The sequence below is a fragment of the Trichechus manatus genome, unplaced genomic scaffold (genome assembly GCF_000243295.1).
Source record: "Trichechus manatus latirostris isolate Lorelei unplaced genomic scaffold, TriManLat1.0 scaffold00045, whole genome shotgun sequence".
Lineage (NCBI taxonomy): Eukaryota > Metazoa > Chordata > Mammalia > Sirenia > Trichechidae > Trichechus > Trichechus manatus.
In genome coordinates, this window is record NW_004443981.1 from 3,653,016 (window position 1) to 3,677,953 (window position 24,938).

General features: G+C 39.6%; 1 protein-coding gene across 3 annotated transcripts in view; it reads right to left on the reverse strand.

Moving 5' to 3' along the window:
• The window catches only part of RPS6KA5 (ribosomal protein S6 kinase A5), a 184,952-nt gene that overhangs the window by 159,567 nt on the left and 447 nt on the right, over positions 1 to 24,938 (reverse strand). The gene's annotated exons all lie outside the window — the stretch shown is intronic.

Below are 24,938 nucleotides of genomic sequence, written 5' to 3' on the forward strand. Positions count from 1 at the left end.
AGAGGTTACGTAAAATCAAAACAGAGACATCTCCACCAGGTTTGGAAAACAGGAAGACATTAGTAACTTTAGTGAGAACTGTTTCGGTGGAGTCGTTGAGATGGAAGCCTGATGTTACAGGACATCAAAGACTGAAAGGGAGATAAAGAAGTAGAAAAAATTGGAATAATCTGCTCTTTCAAAAAGTGGTGGGAATGGAGACAGGGTCAGGATGGCAGAGTAGTCAGACGCTTCCTTTTACAACAAAGACCTGAAAAAACAAGTGAATTAATTATATATGGCAATCTAGGAGCCCTGGATATCAAAGGCAAAGTTGAGGAATCGGACTGAGTGGCAGAGGGAGGGAGAGACAGTTCGGAAGCAGCGAGGAGCTGCCAGACCTGACCTGGTGGGAGCTGGCCCCCTTCAGGCTGGATCGGCTGGCGTGTGCAGTGAGGCAAGCAGTGGCACTTGAGAGTTGTTTTCTACATTGAGAGAGACTCAGTGGCAGAGAGTCTACTCAGGCCTCCAGAACCAGTGAAAAGCAGCGCTCAGTCGGCAAGAGATAAGTACATGCGCCTGACCTATCACATGGATCAAAAAACACCCCCTTTGGGAAAAATCTCTCTCCCATTTACACAGCCCCTCCTCACTCTGCACCAGGTCCCGGGCCAGCATCAGCAATTGCTGTGTCCCCTGGGCCGGAAGTAGGATCCATCACTTGCCTTGAGCCACTCTCCTGGCCTTCAAGAGGGAACAACAAACAGGAAAAAATAATCTGCCAGCTCCCCTAAGCCAGGAACTCAGGGCAGGCACAGCTCCTTTGCCTAAGCACAGGCATAAGGGGTCCACAGGCTCTGAATGTCTTTCACCCCTGTACAGACTGGTGTGGGCCCATTTCAGCAGCGTAGGCCCTCATCAGCACAGTATAACAGGGTATTTACCTGAAGCCTAACTTCAACTGTATCAGCTATATGGTGGAGTGGCAGGTTCATGAAATTTGACACTGCTCAGCCCATTAAGCAGGGTCTGCACCTACCCACATCAGTGGCCGGAGGACTGCTGGCTCCACCCACGCCATGTAGCCACCCGAGACAGGAGTCTAAGAATAAGCGGTAACTACCAGTCCTTACAGCCAACAGCACTGGGTGCCCACAATCCAGCTGCAAAACTCACCGACCTACATGCTCTAGGGAACAGGGACACGCTTTCCTCCCAGACACTCAGGGGCAACCATCAGACCCTGGCCTTGCTCAGCGTGAGATCCCCTACTGCAGCCAGATACCCGTGCCTACTCCAATCATCTCTGCCCATCTAGGACTGTACATGAGAGCCTGCACCACTTGGTGACCAACTACCGGGACACATGAGCTGAATACATACAGAAAAGTAAATGGACTCCTGGGCTCACATATCTAGTAACTGATCTAATCACCTGGTGACAGGGCGTTAGAGCTTCAAAGGTGCCGATGATCAAAGCAGCTCACACAAGCAGCCTATTTGGGCATATCAGAACAAAACAAAACAAGAATTAGGACACAGTAAGCAAACATAAAATAAATAAATAGAATAACTTATTGATGGCTCAGAGACAAGAGTCAACATCAAATCACATAAAGAAGCAGACCATGATGACTTCAGCAAGCTTCCAAAACAAAGAATCAAGAAATTTTCTGGAGGAAGAGAACTTCTTGGAATTACCAGGGGTAGAATACAAAAGATTGATATACAGAACTCTTCAAGAGATCAGAAAGAATATCCGGCAAAACACAGAACAAGGCAAAGAACACACAGACAAAGCAATAGAGAAACTTAAGAAAATTATAGTAAGAGCATAGTGACAAATTTAACAGGCTGCAAGAATCCATAGAGAGACAGCAAACAGAAATGCAGAGGATCAACAATAAAATTTCAGAATTAGGCAACTCAACAGGAAGTCACAGGAGCAGAATTGAGGCAGTGGAAGTCAGAATTAGTGAGATTGAAAATAAAGCACTTGACACCAACTTGCTTGAGGAAAAATCAGATAAAAGAGTTTAAAAAAACGAAGAACCCTAAGAATTATGTGGGACTCTATCAAGAGGAATAACCTATGAGTGACTGGAGTACCAGAACAGGGGAGGAGAACAGAAAATACAAAGAAAATTGTTGAAGATTTGTTGGCAGAAAACTTCCCTGATATTGTGCAAGATGAGAACATACCTACCCACGACGCTCACTGAACCTCAGATAAGGTAGATTCCAAAAGAGAGTCACCAAGACATATTATAATCAAACTTATCAAAACCAAAGACAAAGAATTTTAAGAGCGGCTAGGAATAAATGAAAAGTCTTCTACAAAGGAGAGTCAATAAGACTAAGCTCGGACTACTCAGCAGAAACCATGCAGGCAAGAAGGCAATGGGGTGACATATATAAGGCTTTGAAGGAAAAAAAAAAATCGCCAGCCAAGAATTATGTATCCAGCAAAACGGTCTCTCGAATATAATGGTGAAATCAGGGCACTTCCAGATAAACAGAAGTTTAGGGAATTTGCGAAAACCAAACCAAAATAACGAGAAACACTAAAGGGAGTCCTCCAGTTAGAAAATCAATAACATCAGATAACAACCCATGACTAGAATACAGGACAGAGCAATCAGATATTAACCCACATAGGAAAGTCACAAAAATAAATCAAAGCTAAAACACTGAAAATAGGGAAACAGAGACATCAATATGTAAAAGATGACAACACTAAAACAAAAAAGGACTAAAAAAATGTAGTCACAGATCTTTCATATGGAGAGAAAGTCAAAGCGATATGAAGAAATAAAAGAGTGGTTTAAACTTAGAAAAATAGGGGTAAATATTAAGGTAACCATAAAGAAAACTAACAATCCTGCTCATCAAAATAAAAGACAAGAAAAACATAAAAACTCAGCAAATACAAAATCAACAATAATGAAAAAATGAAAACACATAAAGAAAAACAACTCAGCACAGAAAATTAAGTGGAACAAAGAAACTGTCAACAACACAAAAATAAGGACATCAAAATGACAGCACTGAACTCATACCTAGCAATAATTACGCTGAATGTAAATGGACTAAATAAACCAATAAAGAGACAGAGAGTGGCAGATTGGATTAAAAAAAAAAACCACACAATCCATCTATATGCTGCCTGTAAGAGACATACCTTACATTCAAAGACACAAACTAAAACTCAAAGGATGGAAAAAAATATATCAAGCAAACAACACTCAAAAAAGAGCAGGAGTGGCATTACTAATCTCTGACAAAATAGACTTTAAAGGAAAATCCACCACAAAGGATAAAGAAGGACACTATATAATGATTCAAGGGTCAATACAGCAGGAGGACATAACTATAATAAATATTTATGCACCCAACAACAGGGCTCCAAAATCTATAAAACAAACTCTAACAGAGAGATAGTTCCACTGTAATAGTAGGAGACTTCAAAACACCAGTTTCAGTAAAGGACAGAACATCCAGAAAGAAGGTGAAACAAAGACACAAAAGACATAAATGCCACAATCAACCAACTTGATCTCACAGACATATACAGAACACTCCACCCAATGGCAGCCAAGTATACTTTCTTTCCAAAAGCGCATGAAATAGTCTCCAAAATAGACCACATATTAGGCCATAAAGCATGCCTTAATAGAATCCAAAGCACTGAAATATTACTAAGCATCTTTTCAGACCATGAAGACATAAAAGTAGATATCAATAACAGGAAAAGCAAGGAAAAAAAATCAAACACATGGAAACTGAACAACACCTTGCTCAAAAACTACTGCGTTACCAAAGAAATTAAGGATGGAATAAAGAAATTCACAGACTCGAATGAGAATGAAAACACATCCTACCAGAACCTTTGGGACACAGCAAAAGCAGTGCTCAGAGGTCAATTGATAGCAATAAATGCACACATCCAAAAAAAAAGAGCCAAAATCAAAACATTAACCCTACAGCTCGAACAAGTAGAAAGAGACCAGCAAAAGAAGTCCTCAGGTGCCAAAAGAAAGGAATAATAACAAGTAGAGCAGAATTAAATGAAATAGAGAATAGGGAAACAATTGAAAGAGTTAACAAGACCAAAAGCTGGTTCTTTGAAAAGATCAACAAAACAATAAACCACTGGCCAAACTGACAAAAGAAAAACAGCGGAGGAAGTAAATAACTCAAATAAGAAATAAGATGGGCGATATCACAATAGACCCAACAGAAATTAAAAGAATCGTAACAGAATACTATGAAAAACTGTACTCTAACAAATTTGAAAACCTAGAGGAAATGGACAAATTTCTAGAAACAAACTACATACCTAAACTAACACAAACAGAGGTAGAACAACTAAATAAACCTACAACAAAAGAAGAGATTGGAAAGGTAATTTAAAAACTCCGAACAAAATAAAAAGCCCTTGCCCTGACAGTTTCACTGGAGAATTCTACCAAACTTTCAGAGAACACTTACCGCCACTACCATTAAAGGTACTTCAGAGTATAGAAAAGGATAGAAAACTCCCAAACTCATTCTATGAAGCCAGCATAACCCTGATACCAAAACCAAGTAAGCACATTGCCAAAAAAAGAAAATTATAGACCAATATCCCTCATGAACATAGACACAAAAATCCTCAACAAAATTCTAGCCAATAGAATTCAGCAACGTATCAAAAAAAAAAAAAAAAAAAAAAATTCACCATGACCAAGTGGGACTCACACTGGGTATGCAGGGATGGTTCAACATTAGCAAAACAATCAATGTAATCCATCACATAAATAAGACAAAAGACAAGAACCACACGATCTTATTAACTGATTCAGAAAAGGTATCTGACAAAGTCCAACACCCCTTCATGATAAAAACTCTCAGCAAAATAGGAATAGAAACGAAATTCCTCAATATAATTAAGGGCATTTATACAAAGCCAACAGCCAACATCATCCTAAATGGAGAGACTATGAAAACATTCCCCTTGAGAATGAGAACCAGACAAAGATGCCCTTTATTACCACTCTTATTCAATATTGTGCCGGAGGTCCTAGCCAGAGCAGTTAGGCTAGAAAAAGAAATAAAGGGCATTCAAATTGGTAAGGAAGAAGTAAAAATATCTCTATTTGCAGATGATATGATCTTATACACAGAAAACCCCAAACTACTGGAACTAACAGAAGATTTCAGCAAAGTATCAGGATACAAGATAAACATACAAAAATCAGTTGGATTCCTCTACACCAACAAAGAGAACTTCGAAGAGGAAATCACCAAATCAGTATCATTTACAATAGCCCCCAAGAAGATAAAATACTTAGGAATAAATTTAATCAGAGATGTAAAAGACCTATACAAAGAAAACTATGAGACTCTACTGCAAGAAACCAAAAGAACTGCATAAGTAGAAAAACATACCTTGTTCATGGATAGAAGACTCATCATTGTGAAAATGTCTATTCTACCAAAAGCAATCTACAGATAAACAATGCAATCCCGATCCAAATTGAAATGGCATTTTTTAAGGAGATGGAGAAACAAATCACCAACTTCATATGGAAAGGGAAGAGGCCCCGAATAAGCAAAGCATTTCTGAAGAAGAACAAAGTGGGAGGCCTCACACTACCTGATTTTAGAACCGATTATACCACCACAGTAGTCAAAACAGCCTGGTACTGGTACAACAACAGATATATAGACCAATGGAACAGAATTGAGAATCCAGACATAAATTCATCCACCTATGGGCAGCTGGTATTTGACAAAGGCCCAAAGTCCGTTAACTGGGGGGAAAAGACAGTCTCTTTAACAAATGGTGCTGGCATAACTGGATATCCATCTGCAAAAAACTGAAAGAAGACCCATATCTCACACCAGGCACAAACACTAACTCAAAATGGATCAAAGACCTAAATATAACATCAAAAACGATAAAGATCATGGGAGAAAAAATAAGGACAATGCTAGGAGCCCTAATACATGCCATAAACAGAATACAAACCATAAGCAACAATGCACAAATGGCAGAAGAGAAACTAGATAATTGGGAGCTCCTAAAAAATCAAACACTCAGGCTCATCAAAAGACTTCACCAAATGAGTCAAAAGACAACCTACAGACTGGGAAAAAATTTTGGCTACGACAAATCCGAACAGCATCTAATCTCTAAAATCTACAAGATACTGCAAAACTTCAACAACAAAAAGACAAATAACCCAATTAAAAAATGGGCAAAGAATATGAACAGGCACTTCACCAAAGAAGACATCCAGGTGGCTAACAGACACATGAAGAAATGCTCAGGATCATTAGCCATTAGAGAAATAACAAATCAAAACTACAATGAGATACCATCTCACTCCAACAAGGCTAGCATGAATACAAAAATCACAAAATAATAAATGTTGGAGAGGTTGTGGAGAGACTGGAACACTTATACACTGTTGGTGGGAATGTAAAATGGTACAACCTCTTTGGATATTGATTAGGCGCTTCCTTAAAAAGCTAGAAACAGAAGTACCATACAATTCAGCAATCCTACTGCTTGGACTATATCCCAGAAAAATCAGACTCTTCACACATATAGATATATGCACACCCATGTTCACTGTAGCACTGGTCACAATAGCAGAAAGATGGAAACTACCTAGGTGCCCATCAATGGATGAATGGATAAACAAGTTATGGTATATTCACACAATGGAATACTATGCAACGATAAAGAACAATGATGAATCCGTGAAACATCTCATGACATGGATGAATCTGGAAGGCATTATGCTGAGTGAAATTAGTCGCAAAAGGACAAATATTGTATAAGACCACTATTATAAGAACTCAAGAAAAGGTTTATACACAGAAGAAAACATTCTTTGATGGTTACAAGGGTGAGGAGGGAGGGAGAGGGTTATTCACTAACTAGATAGTAGACAAGAATTATCTTAGATGAAGGGAAGGACAACAAGCACTGCAGGGGAAGTCACCACAACTGGACTAAACCAAAGCTAAGAAGCTTCCTGAATACAATCAAACACTTTGAGGGACAGAGTAGCAGGAGCGGGGGTCTGGGACCATGGTTTCAGGGGACATCTACGTCAACTGGCATAACAAAGTTTACTAAGAAAATGTTCTGCATCCCACTTTAGTGAGTGGCATCTGGGGTCTTAAAAGCTAGCGAGCAGCCATCTAAGCTACATCAATTGGTCCCAAACCACCTGGAGCAAAGGAGAATGAAGAACACCAAAGACACAAGGAAAGTATTATCCAAAAGACAGAATGGGCCACATAAAACAGAGACTCCATCAACCTGTGACTAGAAGAACTAGATGGTGCCTGGCTACTACCAATGACCGCCCTGACAGGGAACACATCACAGAGTCCCTGACTGAGCAGGAGAAAATTGGGGTGCAGAACTCAAATTCTAGTAAAAGACAAGACTTGATGGTTTAACTGAGACTCGAGGGACCCCAGAAGACATGACCCCCAGGCTCTCTGTCAGTCCAAAACTAAAACCATTCCCAAGGCCAACTCTTCAAAGATCGAACTGGACTATGGGACATAAAAGGATACTTATGAAGAGTGTGCTTCTTAGCTCAAGTAGATACATGAGACTACATGGGCAGCTCCTGTCCTGAGGCCAGATGAGACACAGGAAATCCGGGGTGGAAAGGAGTGTGCTGTCACAATAAATGGAGAACAACTAGGGTCACATTAACAATGTGTGTATAAATTTTTGTATGAGAAACTAACTTGAATTGTAAACTTTCACTTAAAACACACACACAAAAAAAGTGGTGGAAAAGGGAACGATAGCAATAACTAAAGGCCACAGAGGTTGTTTTCGTTGTTATTTTATTTTTACAATAAGACTCAAACATATTTGGAGGAAGGAGAGCTTGAAGATCAGGCAAAGGGGAGAAAAACCTGGAGTAAAGCCTCTGAGAAAGTGGAAGATTTAAAAAATAGGTGTAGAGCACAATATGACTCAGTCACCTTTATTTAATACACTTATGTTTGTTTTTAATATACCAACGAGAAAATATTGAGCATCTCATTTACTGGGACTGACCTAACAGTTAAAGTTGTAAAATAACTTTCTTATAAAATCTTGTATTTTCTTACTCAGCATTACAAAACATAAGCTTCTTGGAAAATTTAGTTTCAGTCAAAAGGTGACAACTGTATGCAGAGAGAAAAAAAAACTTTCCTCTATTTGAATTTTTTCCCCTTTTGTCAGGAGGAAATAAGTTATTTATAAAGCACTATCAGAAAAACTCTAATTTAGGGGTGTTCAGTATCGTATTGACAGCAGATACACACCTTTGAAATCTAAAATCTCTACCCCCATCTACAATGTCCAACTAGCCCAATTCTATGGAATTCACGTAAGCTCAAAAATAAACTAAATAGCTAGCACATTAGGTTCCTTTCAATTGCCAGGTGGTAAGCTATTCTGAAGCTGTTTAGATTTGTGGTTGGGCCTCAAACCATGTCTCTGGACAGCGTTCTGCTGGAGGCAGAACAAAGTTATATTTAATATCTGTGTGCTTTAAAACAATGCAGCCCACTTTTCCCTTAATGCCGAGGTCACTCACCTCGGAGACTCGCTGTACTTTTGGTGTATAAAACAGCAGTGTTTACTTATCCAACTGATTTTGGGATTACATGATGGAGCCAATATGAAAACTGAGTCAGTAAGAAAACAAATACTTATAAAGCAGTAACAAATAGCCTTTTTTCCTATACATGTACAAAATAAATTTAACTTAGAAGAACTGCACTAAATATAAAAACACTTCAAAAAGAAGAAACAGAACATTAAGCTTACTAAGAATTCTGGCAGGATTCAGAGAACATGCTCAGGGAACTGACCTCTGTGGAAAGCCCAGAAGTATTTCAAACATCTTTCTGTAAGTTGTTCTACAACATTCTATAAACTTTGATCTTAAACTTTCATCTTAAATCCATTGCCATCGAGTTGATTCTGACTCATAGCAACCCTGAAGGACAGAATTGAACTGCCCTCAGAGGGTTATAAAGGTTGTAATCTTTACAGAAGCTGACTGCCACCTCTTTCTCCCGCACAGCCACTGGTGGGTTCAAACCGAAGACCTTTCGGTTAAGAGCCGAACACTTAACCACTGCACCACCAGGGTAAATTTGTGTCAACTTTCTGTGTTTTTCTGTATCTAAGAATTTTTTAAAAGACCAGAATAACAGAATTTTTTAAAACAATGAGGCTGTTTTTCTGTTTGAATAAAGAATTGACTTTTCTTATACTTTACAGAGAAGAAAAAAAAGCCAGAAGTTCAAAACTCCCACATTCCTGCCACCAAATCTACAAATGCATGGTTATCCTCTCCCTCTTTCCTCCTATTATAATAGAAGCAATGGGCCTTTTCTATCAAGGGCCAGTCTCCCCCGGGCCCCCTCCATGAGCTATACATCCCATTCCCCTCCTCAGGTACCTTGATACCATCAGCTATCCCTTCAGTGTAGTTTCAATCTCTCCCTTTATACTGGATCCAGGCTAGTGATATTTAAGCATGCTTTAGCACGACTCATCTTAAAACTAGAAAACAAAAAATAAAACCTTCCTGAACCCCGCATTCCTCTGGTGAAGTCTCTTTAATCACCTCCAGAGCCAAGCCTCTGAAAAGTTGTCTTCACTGCATTCACTCCTCAACCCATTCCAATCAGACATGTCCACTCAAATCTCCACCAAAATTGCTCTGGATAAGGTCATCAGCCAGTCTGTTGAATGTGACACGCACCCCTTGAAGGACTTTTCTCTTCGGCTTCCATGGCACCACAACTTTCCTAGGTTTTCTCCTACCTTTCTGGCTGTTTCTCCTCTGTATTCTTCCTTAGCAATTCATTTTCTATCTATCCTCTCAATTTCGGAGTTTTTCAGGGCTCAATTCTGAGTTTGCTTCCTCTCTTTCTGTTCTACAATCTCTCCTGAGGGATTTTATCTACCTTGGCTTTAAATGCCATCTAAATGCCAATGACTCTAGAATTTTTATTTGAAGCCCAAATCTCTTTTCTGAGCTCCACACCCACATCCCACTAATGACAACAAAGTATGGTGGTTTAGGTGGGCCCGGGGACCAGACTGTTTTGAGTTTCGAAATCAGTTCTTCTACTTCCTGGATAACCCTGAGCAAGTGTTGACCTCCCTAAGACTGTTTCTTCACCTTTAAAATTGGGATAGTAACAATAGTATTCACTTCACAGGGCTAGCTTGTGGGTTAAATGAGTTGATGAAAGCGCTTACTATGTAGCACATAGTAAGCTTTCACTATTCAAAGTTACTATTACCATAAATGTCCATTAGGATATGTTGAAGGCACCACAAACTTACTTTGATCTGTACAGACTTGGATCCTATCTTTCCTGCCCACCCTTACATGTGTCTGCCCTGGCTCACCATCTGTGAATTCCAAGGTAGAATTCTAAGATGACCCCAATGACCCTAACCTTTGTATGCTCTCCTCCCCAAGAATTAGGGAATATGATGAGATATCATTCCTGTAACTATATCATATGGCAAAAGGGATTTTGCAGATATAATTAAGGTCCCAAATCAATTGACCTTACAATAGGGAGATAATCCAGGTATGCCTAGCCTAATCACATGATCCCTTTCAAATCCGGGTCTAGAGGTCAGAGAAGAGTCAGAGAGTCAAAGTGTGGGAAGGATGCAACATGCAATTGCAGGCTTGAACATGGAAGAGCCTCATGAGAAGGAATGCAGGTGGCCTCTAGGACCTGAGATCAGCCCCCAGCTGACAGCGAGCAAGGAACCTGGGACTCCCGGTCAACAACCACAAGAACCAAACTCTGCCAACAACAAGAATGCACGTAGAAGTGGATTTTTCCCCAGAGCCTCCAGAGGAGAACTCAGTCTGGCTGACACCTACATCTCAGCCTTATGATACGGAACGGAGAAGCCAGCCACACCGTACAGATTTCTAACCTACTGAACTGTGAGCTAATAAATGAGTGCTGTTATATGCCACTAAATTTGTGGTAATTTGTTACAAAGCAGTAGAAAACTAATGCATCATCTCAACAAACAGCACTTCAAACACACATTTGTCCCAGCCAGAAAACCCCATATCAATACCACATCATGTTCTGTTGATTCTGCCTCCTAACTACAACTCAAATATATCTGCAATTCTTAAACTCAATTGTTACCTAATCCAAATCGTTATATTTCATGTGAACTTCTGCAATAGCCTTCTAACTGGTCTCCCTTCATATACTCTTCTCTCCCATTCTCCTCATGGCAGTGGGAGGACAGTAATTTTTTTATGATGCAATACTAATCTCAGCACTCTCCAACTTAAAATCCTTTAATGGCTTCACACTGCACTGAGGATAATGCCAGAACTCCTTATCATAGCCAACAAAACCCTGCATGAAATGGCCCTGGCTACCTTTTCAGCCCCATTTCCTGTTACTCTCCTGCTTGGCTCTGATGCTGAGCTACAGAGGCCTTCCTTCCAGTGACCTAGTGTGCCAAACCATTTCCCACTTTAAAGCCATCTGTGTTGCTTCCTTTGACAGAAATGCTTTCTCCTCCCATTCTTTACCCCATGATGGCCAGGTCTCAGCTTAAACATTACTGCTTCACAAAAGGCTTCTCTTGCCCTTCACACAATGTGAGGTCGCCCTGTTAGAATCTCTCACGGAATCCTGTACTTCTTCACAGAGCTTATCACAATCGTAATCACAAAATTGGCTGTGTGATTATGGACTTACAGCTTTCTCTTAGGTATAGTTCAATGGGGGTAGAAGCCATGTCTAATTTGTTACCTACTAAAACCCAGCATCTAGTACGCTGCCAGGCATATAACAGAAATTCAGGAAGTCCTTGATGAATGAATAAAACTGTAGCTGTTTTGCCCAACTCGTACATGGTAAAATTAGGTCAAAGTTACACATTTGTGTGTAGTTCCATATGATTTGCTCTATTCTAGCCATAATTATGATGTTTCCTCACAAATATATGACATTGGTCTTAAACAAACAAAAAAAACAGGGGCGAGATCACAGGAATGGATGAGTTCAAGTCTACTGCTAAGACTCTGCTCATGACCTCTTAATGCAGCATCATATTTAGACTTAAGTGCAACATTATCCTTTAAACATTTTTTTCTTTAGGAAAAACTTATAATTCCACTCCAGATTATTGATATGGTTAGTGGACAGAGTGCTTCAGTTGACTGAATTTCCCGTTGCTGTTGTTAGGTGCCTTCTAGTGCATTCCAACTCATAGTGACCCTATATACAACAGAACGAAACACTGCCTGGTCCCACGCCATCCTCACAATCATTGCTGTGTTTGAGACCACTGTTGCAGCCACTGTGTCAATTCATCTCATTGAAGGTCTTCCTCTTTTTTGCTGACCCTCTACTTTACCAAGCATGATGTCCTTTTCGGGGGACTGGTTCCTCCTGATAACATGTCCAAAGTACGTGAGATAAAGTCCCACCATCCTGGCTTCTAAGGAGCAATCTGGCTGTACTTCTTTCAAGACAGATGTTTGTTTTTCTCATAGTCCATGGTATATTCAATATTTTTTGGCAACACCATAATTCAAAGGCATCAATTCTTCAATCTTCCTTACTCAATGTCCCGTTTTCACATGCATATGAGGTGACTGAAAGTACTATGGCTTGGGTCAGTCACACCTTAGTCCTCAAGGTGACATATTTGCTTTTAACACTTTAAAGAGGTCTTTTGCAGCAGATTTGTCCAATGCAATATGCTGTTTGATTTCTTGACTGCTGCTTCCAAGGGTGTTGACTGTGGATTCATGGTTATTCCACTTATGTAGGAAAGCTGCCTGGTACGAAGACAGCCCTGTGTACAATCTTCATCTTTCTGCCATTAGAATTCTTTTAAGTATGCCTCTGTTTTATTGATTTCTCTTTATGTATTTAAAAAAAATTAGAAGTGATACTAATTAATCAAAGACCTCATTTTATTTTTAAAGAGAAATATAAAAATAGCATGAAACACCGTATGACAGAGATTTTATCTAAGAAGCAAAAACACTAGCTAGAAAGTCAAACATCTTCATATTTTTCATATTATTTATGAAATATATGTGTATATTGTTGTTAGGTGCTGTCAAGTCAGTTCTGCCTCAGAGCACAACAGAACACAACACTGCCCAGTCCTGCGCCATCCTCACAATCATTGCTATGTTTGAACCCACTGTTGCAGCCACTGTGCCAGTCCACCTCGCTGACTCATAGTGACCCTATACGACAGAGCAGATCTGCCCCATAGGGTTTCCAAGGAGTAGATGAGCTCTTAATCACTGTGCCACCAGGGCTCCATATGCCGGTGTGTGTGTATATATATACATACATATATACGCGTGTATATGTATATATATATGTATACACACACGTATCCATACATAAATGTATTTCTTCAGTTATATATTTACCCAATCCCTGTCTTGGTCCAGAAAAGATTTAAGGCAACTTACAAGGTTAAATAAAAGCATAAAAAAGACAAAAGAAAAATAAGGACATAAAATGGCAGCAGAAAGAGGCTCAAGATGCATGTTAAACTATGCCTGTATGTGGTGTAGACTTGAGATTTGAAGCTTCCTAGCCACCAACTTGACAAAAGAAGTCTACTCAGGGACCCATCGCAGAACATTCCTATGAAAAACAGAACACCTGGTCCAAAGTAGCTCGGCTAGGCTTGATACTAAGATCAGAAAGGAATGTCTCCTTTGGGATGCCTTAAAGAGAACACCATTCTACTTCTCCAGAGGATGATACTTCTTGTTACCATTTTCTATCTAAATAGTTGTTTAACTGCTGTTAATCACACTCAGTTACAGGTATCCCCCACTTTTCGAAACTTCACTTTACACCACTTTGCTTTTACGAAAGACCTATATTAGTACCCGTTTTCGCTAACCCAAAGAAACACGAAGAGGATTTTCACTTTTACAAAAAGCGGAAACAGCGTTCAGTGTTTTGCTTTGCAGCGAGCCGTTAAATAGGCAGTGCACACCCGGAGCAGCGAGTGGCGTCGCCAAGCTCCTATCCTGAGAACTACACTCAGCATTTCAGCATCAAGCGGCCACAGCTTTGTTAGTGTTACTCAGGTTTTATGTGTTATTTGGTATCATGTAGTACGTTATTTTTTGGGTCTGGGAATACTCAAGGAGCCCTGATGACGCAGTGGTTAAAAGCATTCGGCTGCTAACCCAAAAGGTCCGCGGTTTGAGCTCACCAGCTGCTCCACGGGAGAAAGATGTGACAGTCAGCTTCCTTGGAAACCCCATGGAACAGTTCTATCTGCCCTACAGGGTCACTGTGAGTCGGAGCTGACTGATGGCAGTGGTTTTGGTGTTTTTTTTTTTGGTTTTGGGAACGCTCAAAAAAATCTCCCATATAAACTAATGGTAACTGCTTCTTCCCTTTACACCATTTTGCTTACAGAAGGTTTCATAGAACACTCTACTTTCGGATTGCAGGGGAAACCTATACCTGTACCTGGGGCAAAATTCTCTCTTGGCTCATCCAATCTTAACCAAGAAAAATTAGAGTCCCACTGCTGCTATAAAATTTACCACATACTTAGTGGTTTAAAACACCAAAAATTGATTCTCTGACAGTTCTGGAGCTCAGAAGTCTGCAATTGGGTCTTAAAGTGCTTAAAATCAAGGTAGAGCTTCATTCCTTTTGGACAGTCTAAGAGAGGCTCCATTCTTTGCCTTTTCCAGCTTCTAGAGGCTGCCTGCATTCCCTGACTCTTGGCAGCGTTTCAGCACTGGCATCACATCTCCTTCCTTCCCTCTTCTTCATATACTCACACTGCCTTCTGACTCTACCTTCCTGCCTTGCTTTCGTTAAGGACCCTTGTGATTACACAGGGCCCACCTAGATGATCCAGGGTACCCTCCCCATCTCAAGATCCTTAACTTATCACATCTGCGTGGTCCTTTTTGCCGTGTAAAGATAACATATTCACAGGTTCCAGGGATTAGGCCGTGGACATCTTTGGGGGTGGAGGAGCATTAGTCAGTCTACTACACAAGACTTCATCATTCATCTGTTTGCAGCTAGCTAGACTGTAAGGATGATGTCAGAAAATAACATGTAAGATCAAATCTACATAGTATCAGTAAATGCCACAAATAGAGAACGTAATCAAAGTTTTTTTTCTCCTTTTTTTAAATTTTTTTTATTGTACTTTAGGTGAAGGCTTACAGAACAAAGTTTTTTTTCTTTATAAGAGAATTAACCATAGAACTCTTTTAAATACCAAGCTCACTTTCTATAATCTAAATAACCTGATATACAACCATATTATTTACACAATTTTTTTTATCAAGAACACACTGATTATACTGATGATATAAAAAGAAGCAGACCTACACAAAAACTTGAGTGTGAAATAAAATAACTGCAATACCAAGTACTATCCTGAACACTGGGAAACTTTACCTCTCTATTCTCCCTGCACCTACAGAATTAAAAAAAAAAAAAGTCAGTCAGCTTACTTACAACTTTGAGAATGTATAGTCTGGAGAATACATCTGACTTTTGGAGGAACAGTTATACCTTAAGTCAGAGGGGCATAGCTAGAAACAAAGAAAATGAGGGCAGGATTCTATTTTAGACTCTGTCTAATTCATCTTCCCTGCCAAACAAGATGGATGTAGGAGTGATCATACCTTTGGGTACAGGGAGAGATCTGGAAATCATTATGGGAGCTCAAAGAAGATAACTGTGACAATCCCTCCTTCCCACTGCACTTTGGGATTGACATCTCTCAACAGTGTATTTAATTGTGAAGCTTCAGCCAACACATAATGTTACTATGACAGATTTTCCCTAGAGGAGTTTTCACCCAAGCTTTAGCTTCTTTTTCATGGGAAAGAATTCAATCCTGCCCACCAAACCACTTATGTCTCCAGGAAGCCGAGGTTTCAAGATGCTTCATTGCTTTGGAGTAGGGGTTAATGTTGGGTCTGATACGTTAGTCCTGCCACCTGTTATAGACTGAATTGCATCTCCCCAAAAGATATGCTGAAATCCTAATTCCTGTACCTGTGAACGTGACCTATTTGGAAATAGGGGTTTTCTTTTGTTATCAGGTTAAACAAGGTCATACAGGAATAGGGTAGATCCTAATACTAACGCTTCTAAGTGGTGTCTTATACAGGAGTATAGACATGGAAAGAGAGTTATAGGGTGACACGTATTGAACTATGTATCAATCTGGCTAGGACATGATTCCCAGTATTGTGTGATTGTCCACCATTTTGTCATCTGATGTGATTTTCCTAGTGTTGTAAATCCTACATCTATGATGTTAATGAGGCAGGACTCAATCTGCAAGATTGGATTGGACTATGTCTTGAGCAAATCCCTTTTGAGATATAAAAGAGAGAAGTGAGCAGAAAGACAAGGGGACCTCATACCACCAAGAAAGCAGTGCCAGGAGCAGAGCGCATCCTTTGGACCCAGGGTTTCTATGCAGAGAAACTCCTAGTCCAGGGGAAGATTGATGACAAGGACGTTCCTCCAGAGCCAACTGAGAGATAAGGTCTTCCCCTGAAGCTGGTGCCCTGAATTTGGATTTCTAGCCTCCTAGACTGTGAGAGAATAAACTTCTGTTTTGTTAAAGCCATTCACTTGTGGTATTTGTTATAGTTGCAGTAGATGACTAAGACAAAGAGGAAGACACCATGTGAGAATCCATCTATAAACCAAGGACCACCAAGGAATGCCTGGGGCTACCATGAAGCTGAAAGAGACAAGTTCTTCCCCTAAAGCAATACCCTGCCAACAGCCTCTATTATAGACTCCTAGCCTTCATAAAAGGAGCCCTGGTAGCACAGTGGTTAAGCTCTTGGCTGCTAACTGAAAGGTCAGCAGTTTGAACCCACCAGCCACTCCACAGAAGAAAGATGTAGCAGTCTGCTTCCATAAAGATTACAGCCTTGGAACCCCTATGGGGCAGCTCTACTGTGTCCCATAGCATCGCTAGGAGTTGGAATCTACTTGACAGCACTGAGTTTGGTGGTTAACCTTCAGAACTGTGAGAAAATAAATTTCTGTTCTTTAAAGCCACTCACTCTGTGGTATCATGTTATGGCAGCCCTAGGAAACTAAGACACCATCTAAGAAGGAGTCTCCACCTATGGACTGTAAATACGAAATATATTTGAAACCCCCTTGGCTTAAGGACTGACATGCCACCTCCTTTGCCCTAATAGATCATTTTCTTAACCTCTAAAATTTGTGGTAGAAAGTCAGATTTTCTTTTAAGGTCTAGGCTCCAGGAAATTAAGTTATTTCAATAACCTATTCATATCTTTAACCTTTCCAATGTAGCCTATAAAACTACAGATAGAGCACAAGTTTTGCCTATTGTTTGCAAAGTGAGGAAAACATGAAACAAAGGACAAGCACTGTAAACACACACACATACATATTTATGTGTTTAAGTCTAAAAGGAAGAGCTGCATTGTATTCACAGACAACTAAGCTTGTCACTGAAATCCTTCAAAGTGTCTTACTGTAAGTAATGGTTATGTTCCTGAAGAGCTAATGGTAAATTAAATCATTATAAATAGAATTATATTAAGAAAAGCATCAAGGAACTGTTGTTTTTCAATGGGATTCAATCATGAATCCTTCACTTAAACAGACCAATCTTTTAGATAAATGATTACCCCTGACTTTTTCTATACCAGAATTTCCATAGAAATGACATACGATATCAGCTTAATACTGGTAAGTACTTTGGATATCACTCCCCAAAGTAGCCCAACCCCCTTGCTTCATGGATGAGAAAACTGAGGCTCAGGAAGGTGAAATGACTGCTCACACACCAAGTTAGGAGCAGAACTAAAACTACAGCCTATCTCCTGACCTCTGTTAAATCTTTACTTAAAGGTCCAGCCTTGTGGTCCCTAAGTATAGGTACCAGTAACCAACAGGTACAATCTTTAGTTGGTGACAGAAACCCATCAAGAATATTTTGGGGAAGCCAGAAAGAGACATTACCAAAAAAAAAAGCACAGGCTATCTCTTATGAATATAAACACAAAAATCCTCAACAAAATACTAGCAAACTGAAACCAGAAACATATAAAAAGGATTATATGCCATGACCAAGTGAAATTTATCCCAGGAATGAAAGATTGGCTTACTATCCTAAAATTATTTAATGTAATACACCGTATCGATTAGAACAAAGTACAAAAACCACGATTATCTCAAAAGAGGCAGAAAAAGCTTTTGACAAAACCCAACACTCTTTCATGATAAAAATATCCAACAAACTACAGATAAAAGGTAACTTCCTAACCTGATAAAAAGCATCTAAAAAAATCCACAAGCAGTCTCATACATAACGGTGAAAGACTGAATGCTATTCACCTAAAATCAGGACAAGACAAGGATGCTCACTCTCACTATTTCCATTCAACATTGTACTGGAGGTTCTAATCTTGGCAATTAAGCAAAAAAAAAATGAAATAAAAGGCATTCAGATTGGAAAGGAAGAAGTAAAACCACCTCTACTCAGAGGTTAAATGATCTTATAAATAGAAAATCCTAAAGCTTCAGAAAGGTCACAGCCTTGAAAACCCTATGGAGCACTGGAATCAACTCAATGGCAACTAACAACAACAACAACGCATCCACTAAAAAACTATTAGAACTAATAAACTAGTTCAGCAAGGCAGTAGAATATAAGATTGATATAAAAAAATTAATTGTATTTCTATACAGATGCAATGAACAATCTGAAAACGAAATTAAGAAAAAATCCTTTTACAATAGCATCAGAAATAATAAAACAGGAATAAATTTATTAAAAGAAGTGCAAAACAAATACTGACAAAACATTGTTAAAAGAAATGAAAGAAAACCTAAATAAGTGGAAAGACATCCCATGTTCATGGACTGGAAAACTTAATATTGTTGAGACGGCAATACTCCCCAAATTGATCTACAGATTCAACACAATCCCTATGAGAATCCCACCTGGCTTCTTTGCAGAAATTGACAAGTTGATTCTAAAAATTCAAGGGACCCAGATTAGCCAAAACAATTTTGAAAAAGAACAAAGGTAGAAGACTCACACGTCCTGATTTCAAAACTAACTAAAAAGTTACAGTAATAAAGACAGTGTGGTATCAGCAAGGACAGACACATAGATCAGTGGAACAGAACTGACAGTCCAGAAATAAACTCAAACACTTATGGTTAACTGATTTTCAACAAGGGTGTCAAGATGAAAAATAAGGAAAAAGTAGTCTTTTCAACAAATGGTACTGGGACAACTGAATATCCACGTGGAAAAGAATATATTTGGATCATATCACATACAAAAATTGACTTAGAATGGATCAAAGATCTAAATATAAGAGTGAAAATCATAAAATTCTTGGAAGAAAATAGGTGTAAATCCTTTGACCTTTTATTAGGTAGTAGTTTCTCAGATTCAATACTAAAAGCACAAGAAATAAAAGAAAAAAAAAAGATAAACTGAACTTCATCAAAACTAATGTTGGTGCTTCAAAGGACACATAAAGAAAATGAAAAGACAAACCAATTTATGGGAGAAAATATTTCCAAACCACATATCTTATAAGGCACTTATTATCTAGAATACATAACTCATATCTCAATAATAAAAAGACAAATTAACCAATTTAAAAAATGGGAAAATAATCTGAACAGACGTTTCTCCAAAGAAGGTATACAAATGGCCAATAAGTATGTGAAAGGATGTTCAACATCATTAGTCATCATGGAAATACAAATCAAAACCACAATGAGATACCACTTCATGTAACATAATAACAAGTGTTGGCAAGGACATGGAGAACTGAGTCCTCGTAATGTTCATAGCAGCATATTTACAGTAACCAAGAGGCAGAAACTACTCAAATGTCCACTAACTGATTAATGGATAAACAAAAAATGTGGTATATCTATACAGTGGAATACACGCTACAACATGCATGAAATCTCAAAAACATACGTTCAGTTAAAGAAACCAGTCACAAAAGACCATATACTGTATGATTCCATTATATGAAACGTCCAGAATAGGCAAATCTATATAGAGAAACAAAAAGTTGATCAGTGGTTGCCTAGGGCTGGGGATAGATGGTGGGAATGGGGGGTAACTAAAATAAATCAGCATGAGGTTTCTTTTTTGGAAGATGGAAATTTTCTCAAATTAGATTGTGATGATGGTTGTATAGCTCTGTAAATATATAAAAATTCACTGAATTGTACACTTAAAACAAGTAGATTTTATGGTATGCAAATTATATCTCAATAAAGCGGTTTTTTAAAAAACTGATTGTAGCTTCCACCTTGCTCTCTCTCTCCCCCCCCTCCTTGGATCACTTGTTCTTGGGGAAACCAGTTGCCATGTCATGAGGAGAGTTCCACGTGGCAAGGAACTGAAGCATCTGCCAACAGCATGTGAATGAGCCATCTTGAAAGGGACTCTCCAGCCCCAGACAGGTCTTCAGGTGACTGTAGTCCTGGCCCATATCTTGACTACAACCTCATGAGAGACCCTGACAGGTCTTCAGGTGACTGTGGCCCTGGCCTGTATCTTGACTACAACCTCATGAGAGACCCTGAATCAGAGCCATCAGGCTAAACCACTTCCGAATTCCTGACCCACAGAAATCATGTATTTCAAGCCACTAAATTTTGGGGTAATTTGTTACACAGCAATAGATAATACACCACCCTCAACCTTCTCTTCAGTGTTAGGCTCTCTCTCCTAATGGTAAACATCTAAGGATATGTCTTCCCAGCAACCCCTCCTCTTCTGAGAGTCTCATCCCCATCCATATGTTCACTTCAGTAGCTGTCATGTTAGTGTAAGATGATCCCATTCACTGGCCTTAGATGAATGATCGAGAAACAGGCACCCAACCAAAGCCAGGTCAATAAAGTCCTTCCCTGAGATTTTTATAACTGAAGCTGAGAAAAAGGCACTGTCTCTCCAGTAAGATGTAAGACTCAGGGATCTTTCAGCAGCCATGATATTTCCCATGTGGGAACAGCTGGACAGCAGTAAAGAATGATGCCATCACAAAGAGAAAAGCAGAGATTCAAGATGGAGTGTGCAGACAACTTAAGCTCTGGTTCCCGTGATCCTTTCTGCAACCCTGTCCTTCCAGGGGCAGACCCTATCTGTTTTGTAACCTCAGCATCTAAAACAGTACCTAGTACATAAGAGATAATAAAATATTTACTGAATAAATGAATGGATAAGTTAACCCAATATTCTTCTAATAAATAACCCCCCTTTTCTTCGCTTAACAGTTGGATTTGATTATTTGAAACCTAAAAGTTGTAACCTCTTCTTTGTTACCTTTGTACTTTGTATATCCCTCTATTATACATATCCTAATTACAAAGGAACCTGGGTGGCACAGAGGTTAAGCGCTTGGCTGCTAACCGAAAGGTTGGTGGTTCAAACCCAACAATCACTCCAAAGAAAGATGTGGCGGTTTTCTTCCGTAAAGATTTACAGCCTTGGAAACCCTATGGGGCAGTTCTACTCTGTTCCTATAGGGTCATTATGAGTCAGAACCAACTCAACAGCAATGGGTTTGGTTTTCCTGGTTTCATCCTAATTACTAGTTTATATAACTTCCTCCCCTAAGACCAGAAGGCAGGACACTTTATTGGTCATTTCTGGTATCATCAGTACCATCTAGCCTAGAAAACAGAAAGTGCCCAAGAAACGTGTTTAACTGATATAATCAATCCTTCACTCTTCATTGTTGAGCTTTTATAGTCATTGTCACCAATTTATCAACCACCTAATATATACAAGGTACTGGGAATACAATAAACTGTTAGATTTTGCCTTGGATTCTCATCCATTCAATGAATTCGTTCAACAAATATTTGAGTACCTACCACAAACAAAGCACATGGAGTCTGTCCTGAAAGACCTTACAGTCTAGCACATATAAGTAAATCAATTACTATAGTATCATGTGTTAAATGTTACTGAAGAGATATGCACAGGCTGCTAAGCAGCAGCAGGGATTACAGGATACTTACACTCTACTTGAGAAGGCAAGACATAGACAGAAAAATAGTGAGACAATGTGACGTAGGCTAAGCACCAAACAACTTACTTGTTTTCCAAGTTAAAAAACCGGTTGCCATCAAGCTGATTTCAACTCATGGCGACCCCATGTGTATTAGACTAGAACTGTGCTCCACAGAATTTTCAGTGATTTGATTTTTCAGAAGTAGACTGCCAGGCCATTCTTCCCAAGAGCCTCTAGATGGACTCAAACCCCCAACCTTTGGGTGAGCAGCAGCCAAATTCATTAACCATTTGCACCACCCAGGACTCTAGATTAATTTGCACGCTGTTGTGATTTTTAGATTTACATTCAACCAACGTTTACTGCGTGCCTACTACTTGCTTAGCACCTTTCCAACAGCGCCTCACTTAATTCTCACATTCTGTAGCTGAGAGAAGTGAGACTCAGAGGGTGAAATGGCTTCCCCAGTCTTCATAGCTAGTAAGTGGCAGAGCTGGGATTCAGAATTAAGTCTTTCAACTCCATGTCCAGGTATGCCATGCTATTCTGCCTACACAATTGGGAAAATTTCCATGTCCTTATATGTGACTTCTACTGCTTCTCATTCATCCTACAGCATACAATACAGTTTTCTGTACAAATGGGCAATGACCACCTGGTGACTTGATATTACTATATGCCTGTCTACATTTTGAGAGGGACCACATCAAATCAAATTACTCTGGTGCCTATTATAGCATCATGCACTGAGAGGAGCGCAGTTGGATGAAGATGAGAAAATCTTTCAAGTTATATTTTAACAGTGTTTTTGACCACAATATCCGGTCAGTTGTCCCAGCATTTAGCAATAAATCAAAACGATCTTTCATTTCCTTTGACAGTTAACAGAACTAATGAATTCAGTATAATCTCATCATCCATCAGAAAAATTTCTTACATGCCAACTTGAAGCTGATGATTCACACTGTTAGTATAGAAGAGGAAACACAGGCAGTCCTGGGATTATGAACAAGTTTCGTTCCCAAGTCTGTCTTTAAGTCGAATTTGTACATAAATTGCAACAGTTAGGTACGGTTCATATCTAACAGTCAGTCAAATGTTTGTCTTAAGCATTAAAAACATTAAAGAAACACTTCCAGATACACTAAAACATCTTTACCATAATACAGTAATAACAATAATATTCTGATGCATGCTGCAAAGTAGTGCCTGTTATTATGAACCACTGTATATACTTTGAATTTTTAATACAATAGGCTTTATGGGGGTTCATAAGTATGGGTGCAAAGGTTCACAACCCAGGAACTCCCTATAAAGCAGTACTCTTTGTTTTCTACAAAACTAGCATTGTTTGCAAAACCCAGAAACTGAGCAGTTGGTTGACTACTAATAAGTAACTTGTTTTTTGGTCATTTAGCAAAAAGCTGCTTTTTGCACTATGATGGCTGAGAAATAGCTTTCAAGTAGCTTTCACTGGACAACACTATTTTCCATACTTAAATCAGTGCATGATTATGTACGATAAGAAAAAGAAAATTAAAATTTCCACAGCAGAAAGCACCTGGCACAGAAACTGGCATCGATCAGGTATTAATACTCAGCAAACATTTACTGAGTAAATGATTTAATAGCTTTTTGAAAGCATCAGTTGCCTACTAAATTGACAGAGAAAAATCAAATCAACTAAACCCACAAGGGTTGTTAGGAACTCAAAAAGATTATGGAGTAACTGGCTCAAGACAGATAACCGATTCACAATGTTCAAAAACAATGACATAAAAAAAACGAATTAAGTAGCCATGAATTTGATATCCCTCTTAAGCCACCTCACTGGCACCCAATGGAATGCCAATTGGCAGTCTCATTAGAAATAAAATCTAAAAGAACTGGCGACAGAGCTAACTTTACAGTCTTTTCAAAAGAGAAACAAAGTGTACCAGGTGTATACCTGAAACCTGCTGTATAAGCTTTGTGTCTACATAATAAAAGAACATCCCAATATGCCAAAGAAGCTGTGTCAAACCCTTAATAAACGCTCACAAAAACATCTCATACTACTAATGAACAAGTCATTAAAATGTATTTTCTGTTCACAAATGAAAAAGTATCTCTAACACGAAACTGGTCTCCCCACATATAAATCCAAACTGTACTGATTTAGTCCAAATCAGCATTTTCCAAAATGAACAACTCGGACCCACACAACGATAAAAGAGCAAGTATAAAGCTTAGAACAACTCTAGGGATCTCAAGCTTCAGGACAAAAGCCCCTGTTAGACGCTTGAGCTACAGCTTTAAACTGCCAGAGCCTTCATCTCAGGAGACCTTTGAAAGAAATTCAAGGCCAAGGGTAGTATTTCATGGTAATTGCAAATAAAAGCTCTCAATCCCTCTATATCTCACTAAAGACTGGACTCATTAAAGCCCTGGGGGCAACCACTCGTTGATCTAGTACAGGACATAGCACCTTTGGGGTTGTTTCCCCAAACCCCACCGGGGCCACCTCGAGGGAGGCAGATGGGTGGAGAAGTGAGTCAAGTTCCAAAACAGAGCGTCGCTCATTCCACGTTGAGGAAGGTGCAGTGACAGATGTGTCACCTGCGCGAGAAGAGGGGGCGAAGCCATCCCCAGAGGGCCAGGGCCAGCAGACAGTTGTCGGCTGTTCCAAGGACCCCCTTCGCCCCATGCCCGCCGCTCCATCCCCGGCTCCCGGAAACTTTCCGCCTCGCCCGTGGGCGCGCCCTCCTCTCCCCGGATCCCCCCGACTCCCGCCCTCCCGTGATGCCCCGCCCCGGGCTCGCCCCTCCGCGCCCCCTTCTCCCGCCGCGGCCCCGCGCCCCGACCCCC